The sequence below is a fragment of the Oncorhynchus masou genome, chromosome 31 (genome assembly GCF_036934945.1).
Source record: "Oncorhynchus masou masou isolate Uvic2021 chromosome 31, UVic_Omas_1.1, whole genome shotgun sequence".
In the NCBI taxonomy this organism is placed as follows: Eukaryota; Metazoa; Chordata; class Actinopteri; order Salmoniformes; family Salmonidae; genus Oncorhynchus; species Oncorhynchus masou.
The window spans coordinates 50518542-50540079 of NC_088242.1; the positions used below are offsets into that span (position 1 = coordinate 50518542).

At 46.6% G+C, this 21538-nt stretch overlaps 1 protein-coding gene across 13 annotated transcripts in view; it reads left to right on the forward strand.

Moving 5' to 3' along the window:
* LOC135524085 (neuronal cell adhesion molecule-like) overlaps positions 1-21538 on the forward strand; it is a 112262-nt gene that overhangs the window by 43383 nt on the left and 47341 nt on the right. For 12 of the 13 annotated variants that reach the window (XM_064951274.1, XM_064951281.1, XM_064951283.1 and 9 more), the window contains exons 1-2: positions 4233-4352; positions 11615-11683. The gene's annotated coding sequence lies outside the window, so the exon portion shown is untranslated. Of the gene's footprint in view, positions 1-4232; positions 4353-11614; positions 11684-21538 lie in introns of those variants that run through there. The other variant, XM_064951275.1, reaches the window with a different exon arrangement.

Here is a 21538-nt window from a genome sequence, read left to right on the forward strand (position 1 = left end):
TTTGTTCTGTTAAAAGTTGCCATTTAAATATGCTGCAGTTGCCACTGAAATATTGTTCTTCCATTGCTTCTGTGACAAAGCCGAAGGAGGGTGCCCACGGCAACACAGTGTGAGTCTCAGGGAGCCAATGGGCCATCAGGAATGGCCTAGTGTCTGTCCTCAACAGAGTCAGTGTGCAGACGTAATGCCTATTAGACCTGCTCGATCATGCCGCATATACTCAATGAAATATGGGCCCCTTTTCATTCATTTCATAGTATAATTCATACCTCATACCTATCAATCGTATTTCTGAAAGATGTCCGGAGATTCCGGACACAGGAATGAATGAATAATGTGTTTCATTATAAAACATTCTTAGCTAATGGGATGCCATGCAGAGAAGTTACATGCTGTGAAAATACAGGGGACTGTAGGGCCTATTCCAATGCAAGTATGTTAAAACTGTTACATTCCAAGACAATTCATCGGTTTCGTATCTTTTGCCAGTCAGTGAAGCAATGGAATCCTATAGGCAATCTTACTGCAGCATGAAGCTACTTGAAATGTGACAGAAAATGTGGGGCTCATCCCAAATGGCATGTATACTGTATATATAATGGATCTTGGACTTTCTGACGGGCCGCCCCCAGGTGGTGAAGGTAGGAAACAACATCTCCACTTCACTGACTCTAAACACTGGGGCCCCACAAGGGTGTGTGCTCAGCCCTATCCTGTACTCCCTGTTCACTCACGACTGCGTGGCCATGCACGCCTCAAACTTAATCATCAGGTTTGCAGACGTCACAACAGCAGTACCAACAACGACGAGACAGCCTACAGGGAGGAGGTGAAGGCACTCGGAGTGTGGTGTCAGGAAAACAACCTCTCACTCAACGTCAACAAAACAAAGGAGATGATTGTGGACTTCAGGAAAAAGCAGAGGGATCACCCCCCTATCCACATCGAAGGGACAGCAGTGGAGAAGGTGGAAAGTTTTAAGTTCCTGGGCGTACACATGACAGACAAACTGAAATGGTCCACCCACACAGACAGTGTGGTGAAGAAGCCTCACTCAGGAGGCTGAAGAAATTTGCCTTGTCACCCAAAACCCTGACAAACTTTTACAGATGCGCAATCGAGAGTTTCCTGTCGGGCTGTATCACCGCCTGGTACGGCAACTGCTCCGCCCATAACCGTAAGGCTTTCCAGAAGGTGGTGCGGTATGCACAACGCATCACCGGGGGCAACCTACCTGCCCTCCAGGACACCTACAGCACCCAATGTCACAGGAAGGCCAAAAAGATCATCAAGGACAACAACCACCCGAGCCACTGCCTGTTGACACCGCTATCATCCAGAAGGCGAGGTCAGTACAGGTGCATCAAAGCTGGAACCGAGAGATTTAGAAACAGCTTCTATTTCAAGGCCATCAGACTGCTAAACAGCAATCACTAACTCAGAGAGGCTGCTGCCTACACAGACCCAATCACTGGACACTTTAATAAATGGATCACTAGTCACTTTAAACAATGTCACTTTAATAATTTCTACATATCTTACATTACTCGTATCACGTGTATATACTGTATCTACTGCACCTTGTCTATGCCGCTCGGCCATCGCTCATCTATATATTTATATGTACATATTCTCATTCACCCCTTTAGATTTGTGTGTATTAGGTAGTTGTTGGGAATTGTTAGATTACTTGTTAGATATTACTGCACTGTTGGAACTAGAAGCACAAGCATTTCGCTACACTCACATGAACATTTTTATTTTATTTTTATTTCATCTTTATTTAACCAGGTAGGCTAGTTGAGAACAAGTTCTCCTTTGCAACTGCGACCTGGCCAAGATAAAGCGTAGCAATCTGACACATACAACAACACAGTTACACCTGGAATAAACAAAACATACAGTCAATAATACAGTAGAACAAAAGAAAACAAAAAAGTCTATACACAGTGAGTGCAAATGAGGTAAGTTAAGGAAATAAATAGGCCACGGTGGCGAAGTAATTACAATATAGCAATTAGCAACATCTGCTAACCATGTGTATGTGACCAATAACATTGGATTAGATTGGATTTGATTTAGTGCCCTACTTTTGACCAGGGCCCATAGGGTTCCATTTGGCATGGGTCCACGGTATACTGCAGATAGCTCTACATTCCAATGCAGGGCATTGGTTTCGGCCATTGAGGCGATGAAAAAGACGGTAGGTTAATGGTTCTATGGGAATATAGTGGAAATGATATGCTGCTAGCAATAACATGCAACAGTGACCAGGTAATGAAGCTATTGGCCATGCTCCCTCAATAGAGACGTGGATTCCCTCCAGCTAGCCACTTTCTTCTATCCAGGCAATATAGCTGTCTCAGAAACAACCAAGAGCACTAAGCTAGGATGAAAGCGAGAGAGAGAGAGAGAGAGAGAGAGAGAGATCCACTATCCAGGCAATATAGCTGTCTCACAGCCCAATGTATAACACTGAGCTATAGGAACAACAATGGAGGGACGGAGAGAGAGAGAGAGAGAGAGACAGAAAATAGAGGGAATAATCGCAGTTGTGAGAGAAAAAACAAAGTTAAATGTGCCGCTTGTTCACTTCAGCCCAGACCCCAAAATCCTTGTACCTGGCTGACAGACAATGACTTTGAGGCAGATTACGTTACATTTTCGCTGCTTTTGTGAAGGGAGGAGTATTATTCTGGGTTGGGGAGGACATAGGATAGTGACTCTGTCAAAGGGATGACTCCCTGCCATTGTTGCCTACTGCAACCATAGCTAACGGACGTCAAAAAGGCTTTTTCAAACATATTCTTTGAAACGGCGGCAACAATACCGGGAGGGAGGAGTGGGCAATAAACAGACGTTCATCTAGACCAGCTAGATTAGATGTCATCGGATGGGCCTACTATTGAGTTGAGGTGCCTTGAGGCATTTCGCTTTTTCTGTTGTTGAATTCGCAGAGGTGCTTTTACAGTGTGTTGCAGCAACAGGGGATCTATTTGATGAAGCCGATGACCCTCTCTCTCTGAAGACTGTCTTCAGGTTGGTCGAGTGGATGGTGTTTTTGGTTCTGAACAAACAGGGTAAAAACGCAAAACGGACAACGGGACAAAGTTCAAACCAAATGTTTCCAACCCGCTGGGTGCCTCATCTGCCTCGCACTTTTTGCACGCGATCTAACGATCCTGTGTGTGGCAGGACGAAAGGAGGGGCACAACGTCTTGGAACTGCTTATCTGTTTCCCAATGTTGCTGTTGCTTTTCCGCTGGCGATTCGCCTCGGAGCGGTTCCTCTTTATTCCCGTCACCGTGATGTGTATCCGTGACCTCCTGTTCATCTTACTTAACAGACCCCGTTCCCCTTTTCTCTCACAGTTTCCTTTCACACAGTTCCTATTCCACTTTCATTGAGCCCCCAACATGTACTGTACACGTGTTGTACATCAAACGCAGTCAACATACGTTCTAATAGAGACACAGGAATATGTATATTTCAAGTTAGAACCCAACAATGGGAAGGAATGGTTTAGGGTAGCCTAGTGGTTAGAGCATTGGACTAGTAACCGGAAGGTTGTGAGTTCAAGCCGACAAGGTACAAATCTGTCGTTCTGCCACTGAACAGGCAGTTAACCCACTGTTCCCAGGCCGTCATTGAAAAACAAGAATGTGTTCTTAACTGACTTGCCTGGTTAAATAAAAAAATAAATAAAAAAAAAAGGTAAAAAATTAACTTGTAAGTCGCTCTGGATAAGAGCGTCTGCTAAATGACTTAAATGTAAATGTAAATGTTTAGTTTTTCTTGCCTCTGGGCTATTTCTTTTATCTTGTTGGATGTACTGTTGCATGTGCTTTTACAACTAGTCAGAACAGCGGGAGGGTGGTTGACAGAGCTGTCTGTTGGTGTGAGTTAGAACATGTTTGATATTCAGTGTACCATAACATTTTCATTGAATTGAATTTGTTTTGTGCGATAAATTCCTGTTTTTTTCCGGGCATGTGTGATGTTCCATCCCCGGAAAAAATGTATTTGGGCTGAAAAAACCCTGCCTCTGAGTGTATTCTGGCCGCGTTCATTTGATACCAGGAAATGTTTAACCCCTATTGTAGAGAGACAAAAGGTTGTCTTAATCCCACTGTGCGGGGAGAGAGGGAGGGTAGGTCAGGGGAGGGCCGGGGGGAGGTGGCTGTGTATGTGATACAGGCCCCCTCTCTCTCACTGTCACTCCAGTAGTGTACACAGCCACTGGGACTATAAAGACCTAACTTTGTTCTCTCACACACACATACACCAGACACACACACACCAGACACACACACTGGGGAGATTTGTTCTTGCAGACAGAACCAGAGAGACAGGTAATGTAAACTCTTTTTAAAATGTAATTTAATTTAACTAGGCAAGTCAGTTAAGAACAAATTCTTATTTACAATGACGGCCTACCGGAGGAAGAGTGGGTTAACTGCCTTGTTCTGGGGCAGAACGACATGTTTTTACCTTCTCAGCTCGGGGGACTCGATCTAGCAACCTTTCGGTTATGTCTCGGGTACTGGCCCGATGCTCTAACGTTGTTGCACATTGTGAACACTCATTTAGAGTTTGCCTGAGTACATTCTGTACACAATGAGTAAAGTCCATCTGTGGCTTAATGGTTTATTTTCTCTGAAGGCATTTCTCAGTCGGTGTCATGAATATTCTGCTGCATTCCCACAAGAAGCATATAGAAATGTCATGCTTTTTCTGCCAACTCATTATTATTATAATGACGGAGGTTTGTGAGGGGGAAACGCTCGGAGGCCTGGCTTATGGAGTCACGTTCCCCTAATGTCAATGCATTAATGGAAGTGTGGCGGATCTAATACTTTTTTTTGTCTGCTGCTCCACGCTCTGCTATTCCCTCTCTCTCGTTGGAAACCCTGGAGTCTAGAATTAAACCCACCGACAGGCTGAGGCTCCAACACACTGCAGTGCTGCAGACAGAAGCTCTTCTCTCTCTCTCTCTCTCTCTCTCTCTCTCTCTCTTTCTCTTTCTCTGTCTTTCTCTGTTGTCTCTGATATGAGGTACAGCCTTGAGGAGAAACTAACAGAACACTCTCATTAAGAAATGTGTGGCAGCTCTCTCTCTCTCTCTCTCTCTCTCTCTATCTGCCTGTCTCTCTCGCCCTGTCTCTCTCTCTCTCTCTCTCTCTGTGTGTCTCTCTCTGTCTCTCTCTCGCTCTGTCTCTCTCTCTCTGTCTCTCTGTCTCTATCTCTGTCTCTCTCTGCCTCAGCTTATGGCACTACTCTAACAGCAGTGGACCATGCATTCTCAAGCTGTGGCTTTCTCACCTCACTTATCCAATCAACCCCATGTACTGTATGAGAGTGAGAGAGAGAGAGAGAGAGAGACAGTGAGAGAGAGAGAGACAGTGAGAGAGAGCGCACTGGTGTTGTAGTTATTGAACTCCTGTCGAAGTTATTGCACTTCTGCGGGTGAACGCATGATGGTGGAAATATGGTAATGCGGTTTAGGAGTGATAGAAAATCACAACAGAGGTCTTGAGAGTTAGCGGGGGGAGGTGCTTTTGGCACATAACGTGTATGATAGAAAAGTAATGTTGTATAGTGCTCTTTAGTTTGCAGAGTCATTGCATACTGGAACAGAGTCAGTACTTGGTGTGTTATTGAGTGGTTTTGGGAATGTGGCTTTCCATATACGTTGGCATAGTTATTGCTCTTTAATGGGCAGTGTGATCAATGGCATGTGGTGATCTGCAGTTCGCCAACGATTTATTCTTTTTGAACGGCTCTTTTTATTGACTTGAAAATGTCAATTTGTTTTTCTGAGTGACCCGTTCATTTTAGTTGTTTGTTTAGTGCGGGCCACAATAAGTCCTACTGTTGCGGTTTTCTATGTGTGAAGGAGAGTCGGACAAAAATGCGGCGTGTAGATTACGATTCATGTTTAATGACTAAATAAACATGAACAATACAAAACAACAAACGTAACGTGAAAACCTAAACAGCCTATCTGGTGACAACAAACACAGAGACAGGAACAATCACCCACGAAACACTCAAAGAATATGGCTGCCTAAATATGGTTCCCAATCAGAGACAACGATAAACACCTGCCTCTGATTGAGAACCACTCCAGACAGCCATAGACTATGCTAGATACCCCCACTAAGCCACAAACCCAATACCTAACAAAACCCCAAGTCAAAACACACCACAATAAACCCATGTCACACCCTGGCCTGACCAAATAAATGAAGACAAACACAATATACTTTGACCAGGGTGTGACAGAACCCCCCCCCCCCCCCCTAAGGTGCGGACTCCCGGACGCACACCAAAAACCATAGGAGAGGGTCCGGGTGGGCGTCTGTCCATGGTGGCGGCTCCGGCGCGGGACGTGGACCCCACTCTATCAAAGTCTTAGTCCCTCCTCCTCGCGTCCTTGGATAGTCCACCCTCGCCGCCGACCATGGCCTAGTAGTCCTCACCCAGAACCCCACTGGACTGAGGGGCAGCTCGGGACTGAGGGGCAGCTCGGGACTGAGGGGTAGCTCGGAACTGAGGGGAAGCTCAGCACTGAGAGGAAGCTCAGCACTGAGAGGAATCTCAGCACTGAGAGGAAGCTCAGGCAGGTGGTTGGATCTGGCAGATCCTGGCTAGCTGCCGGTTCTGGCAGATCCTGGCTGACTGGCGGATCTGGAAGGGTCTGGCTGACTGGCGGATCTGGAAGAGTCTGGCTGACTGGCGGATCTGGAAGAGTCTGGCTGACTGGCGGAAGAGTCTGGCTGACTGGCGGATCTGGAAGAGTCTGGCTGACTGGCGGATCTGGAAGAGTCTGGCTGACTGGCGGATCTGGAGGAGTCTGGCTGACTGGCAGATCTGGAAGAGTCTGGCTGACTGGCGGATCCTGACAGACTAACGGATCTGGCTGCTCCATGCTGACTGGCGGCTCTGGCTGCTCCATGCTGACTGGCGGCTCTGGCTGCTCCATGCTGATTGGCAGCTCTGGCGGCTTCTTGCAGACTGACAGCTCTGGCGGCTTCTTGCAGACTGGCAGCTCTGGCGGCTCCTTGCAGACTGGCAGCTCTGGCGGCTCCTTGCAGACTAGCAGCTCCTTGCAGACTGGCAGCTCCTTGCAGACTGGCAGCTCTAGCTGCTCCATGCAGACCGACAGCTCTGGCTGCTCCATGTAGACTGGCAGCTCTGGCTGTTCCATGCAGACTGGCAGCTCTGGCTGCTCCATGCAGGCGGACAGCTCTGGCTGCGCTGAACAGGCAGGAGACTCCAGCAGCGCTGTAGAGGAGGAAGGCTCTGGCAGCTCTGAACAGGCGGGAGACTCCGGCAGCGCTGTAGAGGAGGAAGGCTCTGGCTGCACTGAACAAGCGGGAGACTCCGGCAGCGCAGGATAGGAGGAAGGCTCGGGCAGCGCTGGAGAGGCGAGGCACACTGTAGGCCTGATGCGTGGTGCTGGCACTGGTGGTACTGGGCCGAGGACACGCACAGGAAGCCTGGTGCGGGGAGCTGCCACCGGAGGGCTGGTGTGTGGAGGTGGTACATGGTAGACCGGACCGTGCAGGCGCACAGCAGCTCTTGAGCACCGAGCCTGCCCAACCTTACCTGGTTGAATACTCCCGGTCGCTCTGCCAGTGCGGCGAGGTGGAATAGCCCACACTGGGCTATGTAGGCGAACCGGGGACACCGTGCGCAAGGCTGGTGCCATGTAAGCCGGCCCAAGGAGACGCACTGGGGACCAGATGCGTAGAGCCGGCTTCATGGCATTTGGCTCGACGCTCAATCTAGCCCGGCCGATACGTGGAGCTGGAATATACCGCCCCGGGCTATGCACCAGCACTGGAGACACCGTGCGCACCACAGCATAACACGGTGCCTGCCCAGTCTCTCTAGCCCCCGGTAACCACAGGAAGTTGGCTTAGGTCTCCTACCTAGCGTCGCCATACTCCCTGTGAGCCCCCCCCCCAAGACATTTTTGGGGCTGACTCTCCGGCTTCCATCCGCGTCGCCGTGCTGCCTCCTCATACCAGCGCCTCTCAGCTTTCTTCGCCTCCAGTTCTTCTTTGGGGCGGCGATATTCTCCAGCCCGAGCCCAGGGTCCTTCTCCGTCCAATTCGTGCTCCCATGTCCATTCCTCTCACTGCTCCTGCTGCCGCTGTTGCTTCTCCTGCGGCTCCTGCCTGTTGACACGCCGCTTGGTCCTGTTGTGGTGGGTGAGTCTGTTACGGTTTTCTATGTGTGAAGGAGAGTCGGACAAAAATGCGGCGTGTAGATTACGATTCATGTTTAATGACTAAATAAACATGAACAATACAAAACAACAAACGTAACGTGAAAACCTAAACAGCCTATCTGGTGACAACAAACACAGAGACAGGAACAATCACCCACGAAACACTCAAAGAATATGGCTGCCTAAATATGGTTCCCAATCAGAGACAACGATAAACACCTGCCTCTGATTGAGAACCACTCCAGACAGCCATAGACTATGCTAGATACCCCCACTAAGCCACAAACCCAATACCTAACAAAACCCCAAGACAAAACACACCACAATAAACCCATGTCACACCCTGGCCTGACCAAATAAATGAAGACAAACACAATATACTTTGACCAGGGCGTGACACCTACAGCAGGATTAATGCACGCTCCTCCAGCTCAGCGGCTCCAGAGACATACTCTGACAACCAACTGTCTGTTACATGCACGCAGAAAAAATATATTATTAGCATAGTGGAGAAAAATACATATTTGGAATTGATCATTGATCACATGGTGCAAGAATGGCTGCAGTTAATTGATTATTGACTGTTAATGATGGACACAGATTTCTAGAACCGAAATCTGTGGGAGGAGGGGGGGGGCTGAAATTCGCTAACGACATTGTGCTTATCACCCTCACGGCAGTCAAGCAATGTACCTCGCCAGCAGTCGTCCACCGTCTGGTCAGGTTGCTTCAAATGTGGCCTATCGAGAAATAATCCTAGTTGTATGCCTAGCAATCAACGAATGTACATGGTTTAAAGCAGACCTTTACAAGTCTCAGTCACAAATGACAGCTCCAGTAAGCCCCCTAAGGTTAGAGACTTGTAGAATCAAGACTCTTTGGGGTTCCCAGTTCATTGTTCGCCGGTAGGGGGTCCTGCGTACTTTGGGCATGACCGACTCCAATTAACGAAATGAGTCGGAAAGACTAGCTCTTTTGACTGAACTAGTCGAAAAGATCCCAGTCAGTAGAAAAGAGCGGAGCTTCCCATCACCAATGGCATGAAGAGTTTTCTTTAGACACCGTTTTAGGAGTGGTTGGGAAAAGGGAGAACAGTCAGGACCTGATGTGTGTGAGTGCTTTTGATGTACTTTTGGCATGTGTTTATCCTCTGGCATATTCCAGGCGTTGTTTAACTCCCTATGAAGTGCTGCTAGCTCTTAGATCCTTAGAAACCTGAGCCGCACAGGAGTATTACATGCGTTGTGTCTTTCCCTACGAAGAGTTTTGTAAGCCTCATTTCTGTGAAGCGTTTTGTGGCCCTCTTGTCCTCTCTGCTCACTCCTATCTCCCAGGGTCCTCTCTGTCCCGGTTATTTCTATCCCAGCTACCTTCTGTCTGTTTCAATCACCATGGCAGCGGCGGCGGTGTCGAGGCAGACCTGAGGTCAGCTGGGTGGAGCTGTGTGGTGTCCGTCTGTGCTATTTGAACCTAGGTCTGTTCGCAAGCAGCGTGGCTTTCTGACACTTGATGAGGATCCATCAAATTGATCAGAAATACAGTGTAGACATTGTTAATGTTGAAATGACTATTGTAGCTGGAAACGAAACAACAGATTTTTTAAAATGGAATATCTACATAGGTGTACAGAGGCCCATTATCGGCAACCATCACTCCTGTGTTCCAATGGTACATTGTGTTAGCTAATCCAAGTTTATCATTTTAAAAGGCTAATTGATCATTAGAAAAACATTTTGCAATTATGTTAGCACAGCTGAAAACTTTTGTTTTGATTAAAGAAGCAATAAAACTGGCCTTCTTTAGACTAGTTGAGTATCTGGAGCATCAGCATTTGTGGGTTCAATTACAGGCTCAAAATGGACAGAAACAAATAACTTTCTTCTGAAACTCATCAGCCTATTCTTGTTTGGAGAAATGAAGGCTATTTCATGCGAGAAATTGCCAAGACACTGAGGGTCTTGTACAGCGCTGTTAACTACTCCCTTCACAGAACAGTGCAAACGGGCTCTAACCAGAATAGAAAGAGGAGTGGGAGGCCCCGGTGCACAACTGAGCAAGAGGACAAGTACTTTAGTGTCTAGTTTGAGAAACAAACGCCTCACAAGTCCTCAACTGGCAGCTTCATTAAATAGTACCCGCAAAACACCAGTCTCAATGTCAACAGTGAAGAGGCAACTCTGGGATGCTGGAGGCAGAGTTCCTCTGTCCAGTGTCTGTGTTTTTTTGCCCATCTTAATCTTTTCTTTTAATTGGCCAGTCTGAGATATGGCTTTTTCTTTGCAACTCTGCCTAGAAGGCCAGCATTCCGGAGTCGCCTCTTCACTGTTGACGTTGAGACTGGTGTTTTGCGGGAACTATTCAATTAAGCTGCCAGTTGAGGACTTGTGAAGTGTCTGTAAACTTGGATTAACAACAATTAACTTGGATTAGCTAACACAACGTGCCATTGGAACACAGGAGTGATGGTTGCTGATAATGGGCCTCTGTACTCCTATGTAGATATTCCATAGACAATCAGCCGTTTCCGTTTGCAATAGTCAATTACAACATTAACAATGTATACACTGTATTCCTGATCAATTTGATGTTATTTTACTGGACAGAAAATGTGCTTTTCTTTCAAAAAACAAGGACATTTCTAAGTGACCCCCAACTTTTGAACGGTAGTGTTTATGTACACACACACACACACACACACTGCTTACCCCTCTCTCCCTCTAGCTCGTTGCCACGGGCTGTAGTGTCCCACTCGTCCGTTTGTATAAGTTGTATATTTCTGAATTAATAAACCTCGTGTGCACATACAGTAGGTACCTCAGATATATCCTCTGTTTACACTCCCTCCCGAGCATAGTCCAAGTTTTTCAACTCCGTTTCACACTGGGAATATCAATGCAAGTGGAAGCCCGTATCAATGGCTTGTGGGAGATTAGGCTATGCTACGCTGTGTTAAAAAGAACTATATTTTCATAAGATCTGGCAGAGATCATAGCAGCGTTTCCTTGAGCAACATCCCGGTCTGTAATCTATGGTGTGACCGGGATGGGTTCCAGGACAGATCCAGTGAAAGGGGATTTAGTGGCTTATGGAAATAGAAAAGAGAGAGTGCCCCCCCCCCCCATGAGACATAGAGAGGTGTCCCCACTGCGTGAAGGAATTACAGAACTGTGTCATAAACATGCACACTGCTGCAAAAAACTGTCTCGCTTTGAAACAGCATCCCGAGGATGATTATAGTCTTGCTAACCGGGCTCTCAGCGGCTCTGGGAGGAAATTGGTAAAAGCGATGTTCTTTCTGATGGGAAGGAGAAAGGTCAAATGCTACGGCATATGAATGCTGAAACATACTGTATCTTAATTTCCCCTGGTTTTCAGATTGAAGAAGAACAGACAAGAGAGTGTTGAGTCTCGAACAGGAGATTGGAGTGGATCGGGTCTTCTCTGGTAAGTCATGCTACGATACATAGCTACTGTACTTTAGGTCACTGGTGTTCACTGGGTCTTTGTGCTGATATTCCTTCATATCACATTTCATACACAACGTCCTCTCTTCCCCAAACAGTTTCATTTCCCTCCAACACATGGAATGTCAACGCCTTGTCCTCAAAGTTAAACACGTGTTTCCATCTATCACTTGGGATGCCTGGGCGGTTTCTGCTCTGAAAAAGACTGATATTACCAGCATGCTAAATGGAATGCGTGAAGTGGCGTTGTACAATTTAGTGGTCTAGCCTAGGAATGAATCAACGACTGAATGGCTGCCCTCCCATGGCAATGTCATGACTTTCCCTTGCTCGGATGGAATCTGCTCCTTTATTGCAAGATCCGTCTCTAGTGTAGCCGAGCCGTTCGCCTAGCTGCAGGCTAAAGGTCATTGCGTGCGTGCGTTTGTGATTGGCGCTTTTGGAGGCGCCACATGGTTTTAGCTTCATGCAGTGTCATATAGAGTGCCCAAATGTGTCTGTTCAGTGCATGGAAAAGCTGATAGTTGTCAAGGTAACAAGCCTATCTTTTTGGTCCCTCTTCACCCCCCATTGAGCTAAGGGAGCATTGGTCTTAAACATGCCACTTTGAGAATAAAGTGTCCCAGTTGTGCTTAAATAATAACGTGTCCCAATAGCACTGTAATAGCACTTCAGAATAAAGTGTTCTGGTGTCTCTTCTATTAACATAAGGTGTCAGAACACATGGATTTCATGCTGAGGGAACATTCCATTTGGAAGTGTGGCGACATGAGACTAAAAGGTGTCATAATGCATTATAACATACTGTAGGTGTCGTAACACATTATAACACTTACTGCAGCAGGCCACAACACGAGCCGGAGTAACCTTTGTACGAAAGCAGACGGTGCTGAACCTAGCGCTGTGATGATGACAATGCCGTTCCTGTTATAAGGTCCTGTTGAAGTGATAGTACATTGCCTTTAAGAGGAGGGGACATGAAGTCAGTGTGTTCAGTGGACTGTGAAGGATCCTACCTCCCACCTTGGTCGTTCCACCTACTGCCCCACAAACAGCAGTGCAGGGGGACACTGCAGCGAGATCCATTAGATGCTGCACAGCTGAGAGAGAGAGAGGGGGAGGGAGGGTGGGAGGGGGGAACGAGTGGGTAGAGAAGGAGGGAGTTAGAGCCAGGGAGAAAGAGGGGGAGAGAGAGGTGGGGGTGGAGAAGGAGGGAGATGGAGGGGAGAGAGTGGGGGGGGTAGAGAAGGAGGGCGTTAGAGCCAGGGAGATGGAAGGGGAGAGAAGGGGGTTAGAGAAGGAGGGCGTTAGAGCCAGGGAGATGGAAGGGGAGAGAGGGGAGGGGTAGAGAAGGAGGGCATTGGAGCCAGGGAGATGGAAGGGGAGAGAGGTGGGGGGGGGTAGAGAAGGAGGGCGTTAGAGCCAGGGAGATGGAAGGGGAGAGAGGGGGGTAGAGAAGGAGGGCGTTGGAGCCAGGGAGATGGAAGGGGAGAGAGGGGGTAGAGAAGGAGGGCGTTAGAGCCAGGGAGATGGAAGGGGAGAAAGGGGGGGGGTAGAGAAGGAGGGCGTTAGAGCCAGGGAGATGGAAGGGGAGAGAGGGGGGGGGTAGAGAAGGAGGGCGTTGGAGCCAGGGAGATGGAAGGGGGAGGGGTGGGGTAGAGAAGGAGGGCGTGAGAGCCAGGGAGATGGAAGGAGAGAGAGATGTAAAGGGAAACTGACATGTAAAGGAACACTGACATCTCTGAGCTCATCTAGCCACTCACAGCTCGCATTTGGATGACAAACACTAGCCCCACAGTCACACACATTTCCTCGCTCCTCTCACTCTTTACCTCTCTGTCTGTCTCTTCCTCTCTCTGTTTGTTAATCTCTCTTGACTCACTATCTCTCTCTCTACCCCCCCTCTCTCTACCCCCTGTCTCTCTCTCTCTCTCTCTCACACTCTCTGTCTCTCTATCTCTCGCTCACTCTCTTTCTCTCTGTCGCTTGTTGTGTATGTGTTGGTCAATACCGCTGTGTGTTCCAGGCAAGAGAGGCTGAGTCTACACTTTTGAATCACCACCCCGGCAGAGAGAGAGAGAGAGGGGGGGCCAGAGAGAGGAGAGATTGAGAGAGACAAAGAGAGAGGGCTACAGAGAGAGGCTGTAGACTGAATCGTCAGTTTGAAACACACTGAGGTGTGAACCAACGGGTCTTTGTGAGCGGCCGTATTCAGGACAGAGGGGCGAATATAGCCGATGCAGAGGTTTCTATTCACGTCACCCAGGCTCTCTTTCACAGAGTTCCCTGGCTTGCTTCCGGAGAGCTTGTTGGTATTGTTGCTTGTGTTTTGTAGGTTTTGGTGTCAGCTGGCAGAGACAGGGGGTGGGGGGTGAGAGCTGAGGGAAGATCCACCCAGAATGAAGAGTCGTTGCCGCAGTTCAGATAAACACACATGGATAGGTGTGTAAATGACACAATATCTTTTTCGTAGCGTTGGATTTTTTTTATGTCACATACATGAGACAATCAAATCAATGTATATTGTTGTTTTGATGAATAACCCACTTAACTACACTATGGCAGCCTCCTACACTCAAAACAGTGCACTAGGTATATAAGATGTCGCCATGAAACCCCCCCCCCCATGAACTGTGCCTCCATCCCTGCCACCCAAGCTGCTACAGTCATCTGCCAAAGTGTGCTGGTGCCTGGTGTAATGGATTAGCCTCTCCCTGTGAGTCGAGCAGCAGGTGGCTCTCCCCAGCGGAGAAAGCAATGAGATTAACCAGCATCAGGTCTAGGATCAGCTGTAACACAGATCTACGGTATGCCTCACATACACACATAAACCTCTCAGCTGTTCTAGGGTCAGCTGTAGCGCAGATGGGGGCCTCAAGAACACCAGTGGCTTCAGACAGATACACAGACTAGAGCACATCTCTCTGACCTTTCTCTGACCTCTCTTCTTATTGAAGCATCTGGCTGTGTCCTGAGGAGAGATAGAGAGAGAGAGAGAGAGAGAGAGAGAGAGAGAGAGAGAGAGAGAGAGAGAGAGAGAGAGGGAGAGGGGGGCACTCTCCTCTGGCCTGTGTGGTTGTGTGTGATACATGTATAACTGAGCTGGCCTGACACACTGGTGGACAGATGGACAGATGGAGAGGAAGAGGAGTTGCCAGTCTATATCTGGCTCTCCATCTCCATCTCATCACTGTGTCTCTCCCTCACTTCCCTCCCCCCTTCTTCTCTTTCCCCGTCTCCGTCTCCCTCTCTCCATCAATCACCATCTCCCTCTCCATCACTCCTTTCCTCTGCTTCTATCCTTTCATTTATAATCCATCTATCCACCTTAAGCACAGGGACAAAACGTTTTCCAAGCCCTTCTATGCAAACACCACAAGGTACTATTGGATGGATGGTCTCAGTCGGACAGATTCAAACCCTGTCCAGTAATTCAGAGTATCTACATATCTGGACAGAGAGGATTGTCCTCACACGTTCGACTGGCCTGGTGTCTTATGCCGTGATCTATCTATTTGGAAGTGGTCGGTGTGCAGGGCTGACTGAGAATTTCAATGATTTATGTGGTCGATACGTCTGGGTCATGGTCCCAAGGCCAAGTCTATCTGCTCATCAATATAAACCACATGCTTCATAGTGCGAGGTGTTGCAGAATACAAATAACCGCATTTTGATGTAACCCCGTAGAGTGGCGGACCATTAGGCAGAAGAGGCAATTGCCTCTGGCCTCACATCATCAAGTGGCCTCGTGAGCAGGGCATAACTAAAGAAAATAGTACTACCAATCAAATGCATAAAAGAATATTAATTTATCTGCTCCGCTCGCTTTTTTTCACGCGATATGAATGCAAAATGTGACTTTCATTTCAATTAACCTGCAGCAATGAGGCACGTTCAGAGCGGATCAGAGAAAAGGAAAACAAAGAAAGAAGATGTAATTTTAAGAGAACAATGAACTAACACATTTCTTTATTAAAAAGAGGCAGAGGCAAAGGTATCATGACACAAGGCGTGCAGACACAGGAGGCAGATGGTCGGAGTCTTACAATGTTTATTAATCCAAAGGGGTCGGCAAGAGAATGGTCGTGGACAGGCAAAAAGGTCAATACCAGATCATAGTCCAGGTGGTACAGAGTGGCAGACAGGCTCGTGGTCAAGGCAGGCAGAATGGTCAGGCAGGTGGGTACAAAGTCCAGAAACAGGCAAGGGTCAAAACCGGGAGGATTTAGAAAAGGAGAATGCAAAAAGCAGGAGAACGGGAAAACCGCTGGTTGACTTGGAAACATACAAGACGAACTGGCACAGAGAGACAGGAAACACAGGGATAAATACACTGGGGAAAATAAGCGACACCTGGAGGGGTTGGAGACAATCACAGGGACAGGTGAAACAGATCAGGGCGTGACAAAAGGACATACACAGTATGTATATGTACCCCGTGTATCTGATGCTGTCTGGCAGGAGAGACTATGGGCATGTCACGGGCTACATAGTAAAACAGGGGGCGCTGTTTCGCTCGTTTCAGCCACTTCCAAATTGAAGGAAAGTTGTTCGGACACTGGAATTATTTTGGATGAAGTCGTGTAGTCCGTGTAGGTAACCGACCTTTGACGTGATTTGTTTGACAATCACATGAAAACATAATGTCTGGATGTGTTCACGGTAGTGCTGAGCGATTAGTACTTTTTTAGGTCGGTTCGGTTTGGGTTTGAATATAAAAAAATATATATATACATATTTTTTTTTTGCATTAAATGCACTATGCGTTGTGTGGGTTGAATGCTGTAACAATATATAATAAAATAATAATAAAAGTCTCATGACGGGAATGACTGCTGGTTACTGCTCATTATCCATCACTTATTCACATTACTTGACTGTAGCCCTTTCCTGCTGTCAAATGACCTACCGGCCTCATGGGTGGAATGTTATTCAGATCCCCCCCTTATTTCATAATTAATAAACTTAAAATAAATAATAAATGACGAAAATCGGTGTTTCCGTGTCAAACGGTTGTGTTATATTTCAGTCTTCTGTGATGGACAGAAAGTGTAATGTTGGGACGCGAACTCAGAATTGAAAACATTTCAACTCTATATCGAACTACAACTCCCTACTATATCACACAGTTCGGGCATGATCAGTTTTATCTCTAGAGAAACTGCAGCTGCAATGTGCACATTGAGTTCACAGAAATAAACCGAATGAAATGGAATTCAAATAGCTGAACCCAAGTCATCAATTCATTGCTTAAAAACGAAAAAAAAATAACCAACATTTCGGGTTAATTGCTCAGCACTAGTTCATGGCACATTAAAATTTAATATTTTGGCTTTACTATTAAAACGCATAAAAAATGTGGGGGACTGGCCTCTAAATCACTAAGTCCACTGCGTCTTTGTAAACGTGTGTGTGTGTGCGTGCCTAGATCTCTGCAGACTCATAATGAGAAATCACCTTTAGCCTCCAGAGTGATTCTCCCCCAAGAAATTGGCTGCCTAATGCAATCTGAGACTGAGAGCTTACAGACATATAGTTACGCTTTATCTCACTTTATATCAGGGATTTGTATCACCAGTTGAGATGTAATTTATTTTTGCATTGCCTGTACTGGGACCTGTGTGTAAATGCATTCATTCATCCTTCATATCCACCATAGTGAGTAGAATTGACTTTGGAGGTGGGGATGTCCATGGTCTGACTCTACGCTACAAATATTTATGCTCCTGTCATTCCCCCTGTCTGGTGTTTAAGGACAGTGGAATGACCCTGGCCTAAGCATTAAGTCCCAGTCCTGGATGTGTGGCACACAAACCAGTGGTGGCTGATGACATAAAAAGTTGGAGGGGGTCAGGTATAGAGGTCATTAGATAGACACAAACCCAGGATGCCCAGCTGGGTGGCTAACCTCTTAATGCTGCCCTCAGCCCTCTGTCGGCCTGTTCAGAGTGGTTCCCGAGCACCAGGGCCCATGCTGGCGTCACCCACCCATTACTGTGTACAGTACACCACTCAGACAGACCTCTCCCTTGAATTAGCGCCCACTTCCTATCCGAATCCCAAACCCAGTCAACACTAACTGGAACACTGTTATTAGTTTGGTATTTTAAAAATGTGGCAAAGCAATTCACTTTTTGTCCTGAATACAAGTTTTATGTTTGGGGCAAATCCAATACAACACATTACTGAGTACCACTCTCCATATTTTCATGCATAGTGGTGGTTGCATCATGTTATGAGTATGCTTGTAATCAGGGGGAGTGGGGAGTTTTTCAGAATGAATATGAAACAGAATGGAGCTAAGCACAGGAAAATTCTAGAGGAAAACTTTTTTCAGTCGGCTTTCTACAAGACACAGGTAGATTAATTCACTTTTCAGAAGGACAATAACCTAAAACACGAGGCAAAATCTACGCCGGAGTTGCTTACCAAGAACAACGTGAGTGTTCCTGAGAGGCGAGTTATAGTTTTGACTTAAATCTACTTTCAAATCTTTCGCAAGACCTGAAAATCTATCCATGATCAACAACCAATTTCACAGAGCTTGAAGAATTTTGAAAAGAATGATGGGCATTCTTTGAGGCAATTTGAGGTAGGCTGTATGATCACACCGGTACTAGATCTGTTGTTGCATTACTTATGAAGCACAGCTGAGTGAGCGTACATTTACTTTTTATTTTACTGGGCTGATGGTGCCCGCATCTGATGGTCAGTCTCAGCAGAGGGAGAGACCAGTAGATTGAGGGTCCGCTTCTCAACATCCCTCCACTCCCCCTTTCCACCACTGACACTGACCAAAAATGGGCACCGTCTTCCAGCTGATTGCGAAACTCGAGTCGAAATGCATTATTTCTGCCTCATGCACAAATTCGAGTTGTTACTACTATGAAGAGAGAAAGTGAAATATTCCTCTATATTAGAAAGACCCAAGCCGCTAATAACAACAACGCAAGACTATAGATACACTTTCCTACTCATTCATTACTGCTGCAGTGCTTGTTGCAGCGCTGAGTGGAAATAGGAAGAATGTGCATTTTATGGCTTATAAAAGTGTTGAATACAAAGTGTTGACAGTGCTGAGTAAGAACATAAACCTGAACTCACTCATTAAAACAGCAGCTCTAGAAAACTTTCTGCTCTAGAAAGTTGAGCCAAGTTCAATCTTGTGCGTCTCTCTGTGGGCTGATATTTCTGCCAAAATGTTACTTAAACTCTAGCGTCGAGCAATCCCGTATCCGGGAGCGTAATCATAGCCTCAAGCTCATTAGCATAACGCAACGTTAACTATTCATGAAAATCGCAAATGAAATGGTGTGTTTACGGACATATTCAATCAATCCCTATACCAGTCTGCTGTTCCCACATGCGTCAAGAGGGCCACCATTGTTCCTGTTCCCAAGAAAGCTAAGGTAACTGAGCTAAATGACTACCGCCCCGTAGCACTCACTTCCGTCATCATGAAGTGCTTTGAGAGACTAGTCAAGGACCATATCACCTCCACCCTACCTGACACCCTAGACCCACTCCAATTTGCTTACCGCCCAAATAGGTCCACAGACGATGCAATCTCAACCACACTGCACACTGTCCTAACCCATCTGGACATAAGGAAAACTTATGTGAGAACGCTGTTCATCGACTACAGCTCGGCATTTAACACCATAGCACCCTCCAAGCTCGTCATCAAGCTCGAGACCCTGGGTCTCGACCCCGCCCTGTGCAACTGGGTACTGGACTTCCTGACGGGCCGCCCCCAGGTGGTGAAGGTAGGCAACAACATCTCCACCCCGCTGATCCTCAACACTGGGTCCCCACAAGGGTGCGTTCTGAGCCCTCTCCTGTACTCCCTGTTCACCCACGACTGCGTGGCCACACACGCCCTGTACTCCCTGTTCACCCACGACTGCGTGGCCACACACGCCTCAAACTCAATCATCAAGTTTGCGGACGACACAACAGTGGTAGGCTTGATTACCAACAACGATGAGACGGCCTACAGGGAGGAGGTGAGGGCCCTCGGAGTGTGGTGTCAGGAAAATAACCTCACACTCAACGTCAACAAAACTAAGGAGATGATTGTGGACTTCAGGAAAAACAGCAGAGGGAACACCCCCCCATCCACATCGATGGAACAGTAGTGGAGAGGGTAGTAAGTTGTAAGTTCCTCGGCATACACATCACAGACAAACTGAATTGGTCCACCCACACAGACAGCATCGTGAAGAAGGCGCAGCAGCGCCTCTTCAACCTCAGGAGGCTGAAGAAATTCGGCTTGTCACCAAAAGCACTCACAAACTTCTACAACTTCTACATGCACAATCGAGAGCATCCTGACGGGCTGTATCACCGCCTGGTACGGTAACTGCTCCGCCCACAACCGTAAGGCTCTCCAGAGGGTAGTGAGGTCTGCACAACGCATCACCGGGGGCAAACTACCTGCCCTCCAGGACACCTACACCACCCGATGTTACAGGAAGGCCATAAAGATCATCAAGGACAACAACCACCCGAGCCACTGCCTGTTCACCCCGCTATCATCCAGAAGGTGAGGTCAGTACAGGTACATCAAAGCTGGGACCGAGAGACTGAAAAACAGCTTCTATCTCAAGGCCATCAGACTGTTAAACAGCCACCACTAACATTGAGTGGCTGCTGCCAACACACTGACTCAACTCCAGCCACTTTAATAATGGGAATTGATGGGAAATTATGTAAAATATATCACTAGCCACTTTAAACAATGCTACCTAATATAATGTTTACATACCCTACATTATTCATCGCATATGTTTACGTATATACTGTACTCTATATCATCTACCGCATCTTTATGCAATACATGTATCACTAGCCACTTTAACTACTCAACTACTCATACTACTCTACTACATACTCATCTCATATGTATATACTGTACTCGAGACCATCTACTGTATCTTGCCTATGCTGCTCTTTACCATCACTCATTCATATATCTTTATGTACATATTCTTTATCCCCTTACACTTGTGTGTATAAGACAGTAGTTTTGGAATTGTTAGTTAGATTACTTGTTGGTTATTACTGCATTGTCGGAAATAGAAGCACAAGCATTTCGCTACACTCGCATTAACATCTGCTAACCATGTGCATGTGACAAATAAAATTTGATTTGATTTTGATTTGAAAGAAATATATTCACTCACAAGCTTAGCCTTTTGTTAACAACACTGTCATCTCAGATTTTCAAAATATGCTTTTCAACCATCGCTACACAAACATTTGTGTAAGACGTATTGATAGCTAGCATAGCATTAGCCTAGCATTCAGCAGGCAACATTTTCACAAAAACAAGAAAAGCATTCAAATAAAATAATTTACCTTTGAAGAACTTCGGATGTTTTCAATGAGGAGACTCTCAGTTAGATAGCAAATGTTCAGTTTTTCCAAAAAGATTATTTGTGTAGGAGAAATCGCTTTGTTTTGTTCATCACGTTTGGCTAAGAAAACCCCCCGGAAATTCAGTCATTACAACGCCAAACTTTTTTCCAAATTAACTCCATAATATCGACAGAAACATGGCAAACGTTGTTTAGAATCAATCCTCAAGGTGTTTTTCACATATCTATTCGATGATAAATCATTCGTGGCAGTTGCCTTTCTCCTCTGAACCAAATGGAAAAGTGCACGCAGCTGGAGATTGCGCAATAATTTCGACACCAAGCGGACACCTGGTATATGTAGTCTCTTATGGTCAATCTTCCAATGATATGCCTACAAATACGTCACAATGCTGCAGACACCTTGGGGAAACGACAGAAAGTGTAGGCTCATTCCTGGCGCATTCACAGCCATA